The following is a 7,788-nucleotide window of genomic DNA, read 5'->3' as shown; positions in this document are numbered from 1 at the left end:
GGGTCAGGCCCAGGCCCATGGGTCCTCTCCCTCAAGCTCAGACACCGGCCCTGGGGGTCTGAGTTTCAGTTTTCAGGGCCCTTCCTCTGAAGCTTCTCATTTTCGATAAGTTCAACCTCTTCCCCTTGTTCCCCAGCTCTGGGGTGGGATCTGCTTCCTGCATTTGCCACCTCCATGATACCTAGTGAACGACTTTATACCCGGTTTACAATTCTGTATATCAACTATCCTCTGATAAAATTACTAGTGTAATTTCTATCTCTTGAGTGGATCCATACTGATATAAACTCCACCAGAACTAGTGATGTGTGAAAGTCACAATGGAATGCCATTTGTTGGAGGGACTGGGATGGTGAGGGTGGTGATGGGTTGGTGACCATGGTCATGTGTGTCTGTGTGAACACATCTGCTTGTTATGTGCATTTGGTGAACATACTTGTGCTCAGTAGGGTGACACCCAGCCCAGGAGAAAGGGGGATATTGAGCCACAGAAGACTCAAATATACAGGAAGGAAAACTTGGTTTTGTGATTAAAACAACTGAGTGTATCTCCATCAGACTTTCCCCCAAACTCTAAACTATTGGTCATTTAGGGATTAGGAATTCAAAAATGTCTAAGAGTCGAGTCAGCTTTTAAGACAAAGAGGTATAAGTGTGTTACCAGCACAGCCAGATTAAAATGCACATTTTGTCTTTTCTGAGTGCTCTGCCTTTCAAATCCAAAATGCTTCATTTCAATTCAGTAGAAGAAATGCCTGGAAAGTGTCTGTCACAATCCTGGCACTGAGCTAAGTTCATATAATATGGTCCCTGCCTCAAGGAGCTCACAGTCTTGCACCTCAAAGTGTGGTCCATGAATCAACAGCATTGGCATCATCTGGGAGCTTATTAGAAACACAGAATCGCATGCTCCATCCGAGATCTACTAAATTAGAATCTTCATTTTAACTACATTCCCTGGTGACTTTTATGCACACTGACGTTTGACAGTGCAAGGATGAAACAAGTGCTACATCAAGCAAAAATCATATATCTACCATCCATTTCTAATTCCTGTCACTCTCCTGTTTCTGGCTTTCTACATCCCGTCAGAAAATAACCCTCACTATACAGTGTTGCTAAAAGTTAGAGAAGGTGGGATGGGACATTTTGGGAATTATAGTTTTCCCAGGTTAAGTATATTATGTGAGGTAGGAGCAGCAAGTATTATAGGAGAAGCACACAAACAGTGTTTTGGGTATCACAGTTAGTTTATAAAGAAAAAAAAAGGTGACTAATGACCACCACATATTCTCCATAGCCTATATTTTCATTCTCTACTGGGAGAATTAGGTGGTGGCATCATGATGCAATTGTATTTCAGGCTAGCAGAATGTGGGCCAGAGGATGGGCATGCTCTTTCCAGCTATATCCCTGAAAGAAATTTTCTATGAGGATCCAAATGGGTATGTAGCTGTCTAGGGCCATCCACATACCTGATCCATTGGTGAAGATAGTCATTGAAGGTGGCTTCCTATTCATGGGCTGAAAATGTGTCCACAAGATTTGAAGATGAGACTTTGATTGTGTAAAGAAAATAGGTTAGGACTCTGGCTAGTATTTGGGTTGGAACAGGGGGCAGAGGGGCCATTTACAAACTTTGGATTCATATTTGCATGAGGCTGGAGATTTGGGATGACCCCTTACTTGGGAGTGTCTCCAGATTTAGAATAGCCAAGTGGAGGCTAGTGGCAAATAAGATACAGAGTGTATCCCCTGCACTCTTTTTCTCAGGACCTTCAGAGGCAATACACTACAAAGAGCTGAGGGAATTTGTTTCTCTGCCAAATAGTTCGCTCTCTCGCTGCATGTGACATTGTGGCCTATGAGAAAAGTCTGCAGGATAATAGGTGTGGAGGATTCAGAGGAAAAGCCTATCTTTGATAGTTGCTGTGAAAATAGATCAAATTTTTAAAAAATGTATCTGATTTGTGTTCTTGGTAAGATAAAGAGGAACCATGAAACAAGAAAATGACATATAAGGAAAGAACAGGTGAGACAAAAAGACAAAATTCTGAGATAAAATAGCATAAGCTAAAAATGTTAAAGTCTGCTATAAAACCAAAAATAAAAAAGCTATGTCAGGTTTAAAATTGGCATTGGGGTCAAAAAGGAATAAAATTGAAGGTGCAGAAAATTAAATTATGTTTAAAGAACTATTTGAGAAATTATTCCAGAAGTCAGAGGAAAGAGCCAAAGAAGACAGTGAGGAAACAAAGATTTATAGTATTTGGAGGGGAAGAGATGAGAGAGAGAGAGAGAGAGAGAGAGAGAGAGAGAGAGAGAGAGAAGGCAGAAAAGACACACGGTTGGAAACCACCTATAAATTATAAACATTCCTGTGGAGGATCTTCTCCCTCTATAAAATGAGTCAGAATATTTGGAGAAAAGGGTTATTTTTATAGTACACGAGAATTTCGAGCTAAAATATCCACCAGTTTAAAAGAAGCATCATAAATCAATAGGGACAAAGTTGATTATTTAATAACTAGTATTGAATAATTGGAAATAAACCATATCCCTACTTTATACAATACTACAAAATAAATTTTATGGATTTAAATTTTTAAAAATCACAAAACAATTTAGTAAAATAGAAGTAAATATGTATTACATGTACACATGGAAGAGAATTTTCCAATCTTAGATGCAATGAAAGAATTCTCAGTAAAAAAGTGGACAGATGTGGCTAAATTAAGATTAAAGGGTAATGTAATCAGGACGTATCCAAGCTTAAAAAGGCAAAATTAATCTGAGAATGATACTTCAGTAAATAAGACAAGCAATGAGAACTCAATGTCTGTCCCAAGTGAATTTATCCAACCGGTGATGGGTGTGAGAACCAGAACCCAGATTCCTGACTCCCACATCCAGCTGGACAGATTAGACGGTGTGCATTGACCATGAATGGACCTGCACTCCTGAAGGTCGCCCTGTGTCCTGCTCATTGACTCAAGATAAAAACAGTGTTATGGTTGGTCACCTCAGCACTCATTCTCCTGTAAGGAGCTGACTTATGCAGCTATTCATGTATTTGTTATAAGGATCTGAAAATTAATGTGGTTTTTGCACAGTCATTATGCCTACTTCATCAGGCATATTGGTACAGAAATGTGCCAAAATTCAGATTACCCCCTGAAGGAAATGAAGAACCAAATATAGAAGAGAACTATCTTCAGGCAAAGCAGGAAGAATCAGAAGGCCAGTAAATCTGCTCACTGTTATTTATCCTGAGATGTCCTTCCAATACAGACTAAGGGGAAGAGACTCATGAGCCCAGATGCCTCATCTTTTTTTCTCGTGGCATATATAGCCTTTATTTTTCTCTTTCTTTCCTCTCCTTGGTCCATTGCCTTTTCTTCATTTTCCATTTTCTCCTTTCCTAGTAAAACGGATCATAGGCTTTGGAATGAGTCAGTGTAGCCAGTTCATCCATTTTAATGACTTTTAAACCTTACATAAATTGTTTATGAGCCAGTTTTCTCTTCTCTAAAATGGAGAGAAGAATACCTAGACTCCAGGATCTTGTGGGCATTAAATGAAATAATGCATGTAAAGTGCTTGGCAATAGTAGGAGTTCAGGAAATATTAGGTCCCTTCTCCCTTGTAGCTCACCTCGCTCCCAAGTGTTCTACTAGCCTGAGCTTTTCTGGGGTCTCAGGCTAGATAATTCATAAAGCCCTACTTGCCGGATGCCAATCTTTGAAATGTCCAGTTGCTTTTCAGCAACAGGAAATGGGGGATAAGATGGGAGTAGTTTTATATTGGTCTCCTACCCCACAAACACCCCCAACTCTTACGCTCCCCCACCCAACTCCCAACCTCCCACCTGCTCGTACCAGGTACCCTCTGGTCTAATCAGTTTAATCTTTTTAAACCAGAGACGGAAAGGGTGTGAGGTTCTCCAGGTTCAAGTGGCTTCCAGGACATAGACTCTGTCTGAGGTGGGGTTTGCTCAACACCATTTACAGAGATTTAAGAGTTCCTCCCCTGGAATTTTGTACATGAATGTTATCTGGGGGTTGGCCAGAAATAACAGTCTTTTCTTCCACTGTAGCTGTCCAGACCTGTGGTTCTTTCATTCCTTCTAAGGCAGGCAGTGATTATCTAACCCCCTCCACGTAGCTGTAGAAATAGGAAACTTGCTGGCTTTCTAAGTGGAATGTCCCAGCTTCCTTTCAATATAGCAGGCACCATATCATCCTCATCATTTGGAGGCATGAGTGTATGGTGGTGCTCGTTGGTTAAGGGGCCAAGGGATGAACTGTTCTGTAAAGATGTGAGAGGTTTTCCTTCCATACTAACCTGCCTGGGAAATGTGGGGTGGGAAGATAAACCTAATCAAAGGACATAGCAAGGGCACATTTCTGCAAGTCATGGACACTTTATTAGTTTTTGTTTGTTTGTTTGTTTATTTGTTTTTTTTATACTGCAGGTTCTCATCAATTTTATACACATCAGTGTATACATGTCAATCCCAGTTGCCCAATTCAGCACAAAACCATCCCCACCGCACCGTGGTTTTCCCCCCTTTGTGTCCATACGTTTGTTCTCTACATCTGTGTCTCAACTTCTGCCCTGCAAACCGGTTCATCTGTACCATTTTTCTAGGTTCCACATACATGCGTTAATATACGATATTTGTTTTTCTCTTTCTGACTTACTTCACTCTGTATGACAGTCTCTAGATCCATCCATGTCTCAAAAATTGACTCAATTTCGTTCTTTTTCTATGGGTAATATTCCATTGTATATAGGTACCAAAACTTCTTTATCCATTCGTCTGTCGATGGGCATTTAGATTGCTTCCATGACCTGGCTATTGTAAATAGTGCTGCAGTGAACATTGGGGTGCATGTGTCTCTTTGAATTATGGTTTTCTCTGGGTATATGCCCAGTAGTGGGATTGCTGGATCATATGGTAATTCTATTTTTAGTTTGTTAAGGAACCTCCATACTGTTCTCCATAGTGGCTGGTATTAATTTACATTCCCACCAACAGTGCAAGAGGGTTCCCTTTTCTCCACACCCTCTCCAGCGTTTGTTGTTCGTAGATTTTCTGATGATGCCCATTCTGACTTATGTGAGGTGATACCTCATTGTAGTTTAGATTTGCATTTCTCTAATAATTAGTGATGTTGAGCAGCTTTTCATGTGCTTCTTGGCCATCTGTATGTCTTCTTTGGAGAAATGTCTAGGACTTCTGCCCATTTTTGGATTGGGTTTTTTGTTTTGTTAATATTGAGCTGCATGAGCTGTTTATATATTTTGGAGATTAATCCTGTGTCCGTTGATTCGTTTGCGAATATTTTCTGCCACTCTGAGGGTTGTATTATCGTCTTATTTATGGTTTCTTTTGCTGTGCAAAAGCTTTTAAGTTTCATTAGGTCCCATTTGTTTATTTTTGTTTTTATTTTCATTACTCTAGGAGGTATCAAAAAAGATATTGATGTGATTTATGTCAAAGAGTGTTCTTCCCATGTTTTCCTCTAAGAGTTTTATAGTGTCCGGTCTTACATTTAGGTCTCGAATCCATTTTGAGTTTATTTTTGTGTATGGTGTTAGGGAGTGTTCTGATTTCATTCTTTTACATGTAGCTGTCCAGTTTTCCCAGCGCCACTTATTGAAGAGACTGTCTTTTCTCCATTGTATATCTTTGCCTACTTTGTCATAGATTAGTTGACCATATGTGCATGGGTTTATCTCTGGGCTTTCTATCTTGTTCCATTGATCTATGTTTGTGTTTTTGTGCCAGTACCATACTGTCTTGATTACTGTAGCTTTGTAGTATAGTCTGAAGTCAGGGAGCCTGATTCCTCCAACTCCGTTTTTTTCCCTCAAGACTGCTTTGGCTATTCGGGGTCTTTTGTGTCTCCATACAAATTTTAAGATGATTTGTTGTAGTTCCATAAAAAATGCCATTGGTAATTTGACAGGGATTGCATTGAATCTGTAGATTGCTTTGGGTAGTATAGTCATTTTCACAATATTGATTCTTCCAATCCAAGAACATGGTATATCTCTCCATCTGTTGGTATCATCTTTAATTTCTTTCATCAGTGTCTTATAGTTTTCTGCATACAGGTCTTTTGTCTCCCTAGGTAGGTTTATTCCTAAGTATTTTATTGTTTTTGTTGTATTGGTAAATGGGAGTGATTCCATAATTTCTCTTTCAGATTTTTCATCATTAGTGTATAGGAATGCAAGAGATTTCTGTGCATTAATTTTATGTCCTGCAACTTTACCAAGTTCATAGATTAGCTCTAGTAGTTTTCTGGTGGCATCTTTAGGATTCTCTACGTATACCATCATGTCATCTGCAAACAGTGACAGTTTTACTTCTTCTTTTACAATTTGTTTTCCTTTTGTTTCTTTTTCTTTTCTGATTGCCGTGGCTAGGACTTCCAAAGCTATGTTGAATAATAGTGGTGAGAGTGGGCAACCTTGTCTTGTTCCTGATCTTAGTGGAAATTTTTTCAGTTTTTCACCATTGAGAATGATGTTTGCTGTGGGTTTGTCGTATATGGCCTTTATTATGTTGGGGTAGGTTCCCTCTATGCCCACTTTCTGGAGAGTTTTTATCATAAATGGGTGTTGAATTTTGTCAAAAGTTTTTTCTGCATCTATTGAGATGATCATATGGTTTTTATTCTTCAGTTTGTTCATATGGTGTATCCCATTGATTTGTGTATACTGAAGAATCCTTGCATCCCTGCGATAAATCCCACTTGATCATGGTGTATGATCCTTTTAATGTGTTGTTGGCTTCTGTTTGCTACTATTTTGTTGAGGATTTTTTCATCTATATTCATCAGTGATATTGGTCTGTAATTTTCTTTTTTTGTAGTATCTTTGTCTGGTTTTGGTATCAAGGTGATGGTGGCCTCATAGAATGAGTTTGGGAGTGTTACTTCCTCTGCAATTTTTTGGAAGAGTTTGAGAAGGATGGGTGTTAGCTCTTCTCTAAATGTTTGATAGAATTCACCTGTGAAGCCATCTGCTCCTGGACTTTTGTTTGTTGGAAGATTTTTAATCACAGTTTCAATTTCATTCCTTGTGCTTGGTCTGTTCATATTTTCTGTTTCTTCCTGCTTCAGTCTTGGATGGTTATACCTTTCTAAGCATTTGTCCATTTCTTCCAGGTTGTCCATTTTATTGGCATAGAGCTGCTTGTAGTAGTCTCTTAGGAGGTTTTGTATTTCTGCAGTGTCTGTTGTAAGTTCTCTTTTTTCATTTCTAATTTTATTGATTTGAGTCCTCTCCCTCTTTTTCTTGATGAGTCTGGATACTGGTTTATCAATTTTGTTTATCTTCTCAAAGAACCAGCTTTTAGTTTTATTGATCTTTGCTATCATTTCCTTCATTTCTTTTTCATTAATTTCTGCTCTGATCTTTATGATTTCTCTCCTTCTGCTAACTTTGGGTTTTGTTTCTTCTTCTTTCTCTAGTTCCTTTAGGTGTAAGGTTAGATTGTTTACTTAAGATTTTTCTTGTTTCTTGAGGTAGGCTTGTATAGCTATAAACTTCCCTCTTAGAACTGCTTTTGCTGCATCCCATAGATTTTGGATCATCGTGTTTTCATTGTCATTTGTCTCTAGGTATTTTTTGATTTACTCTTTGATTTCTTCAGTGATCTCTTGGTTATTTAGTAACGTATTGTTTAGCCTCCATGTGTTTGTGTTTTTTACCTTTTTTTCCCTGTGATTCATTTCTAATCTCATAGCATTGTGGTCAGAAAAGATGCTTGAT

The sequence above is a fragment of the Lipotes vexillifer genome, unplaced genomic scaffold (genome assembly GCF_000442215.2).
Source record: "Lipotes vexillifer unplaced genomic scaffold, Lipotes_vexillifer_v1.1 scaffold319, whole genome shotgun sequence".
Lineage (NCBI taxonomy): Eukaryota > Metazoa > Chordata > Mammalia > Artiodactyla > Lipotidae > Lipotes > Lipotes vexillifer.
Note: the sequence above shows the minus strand (reverse complement) of the source record.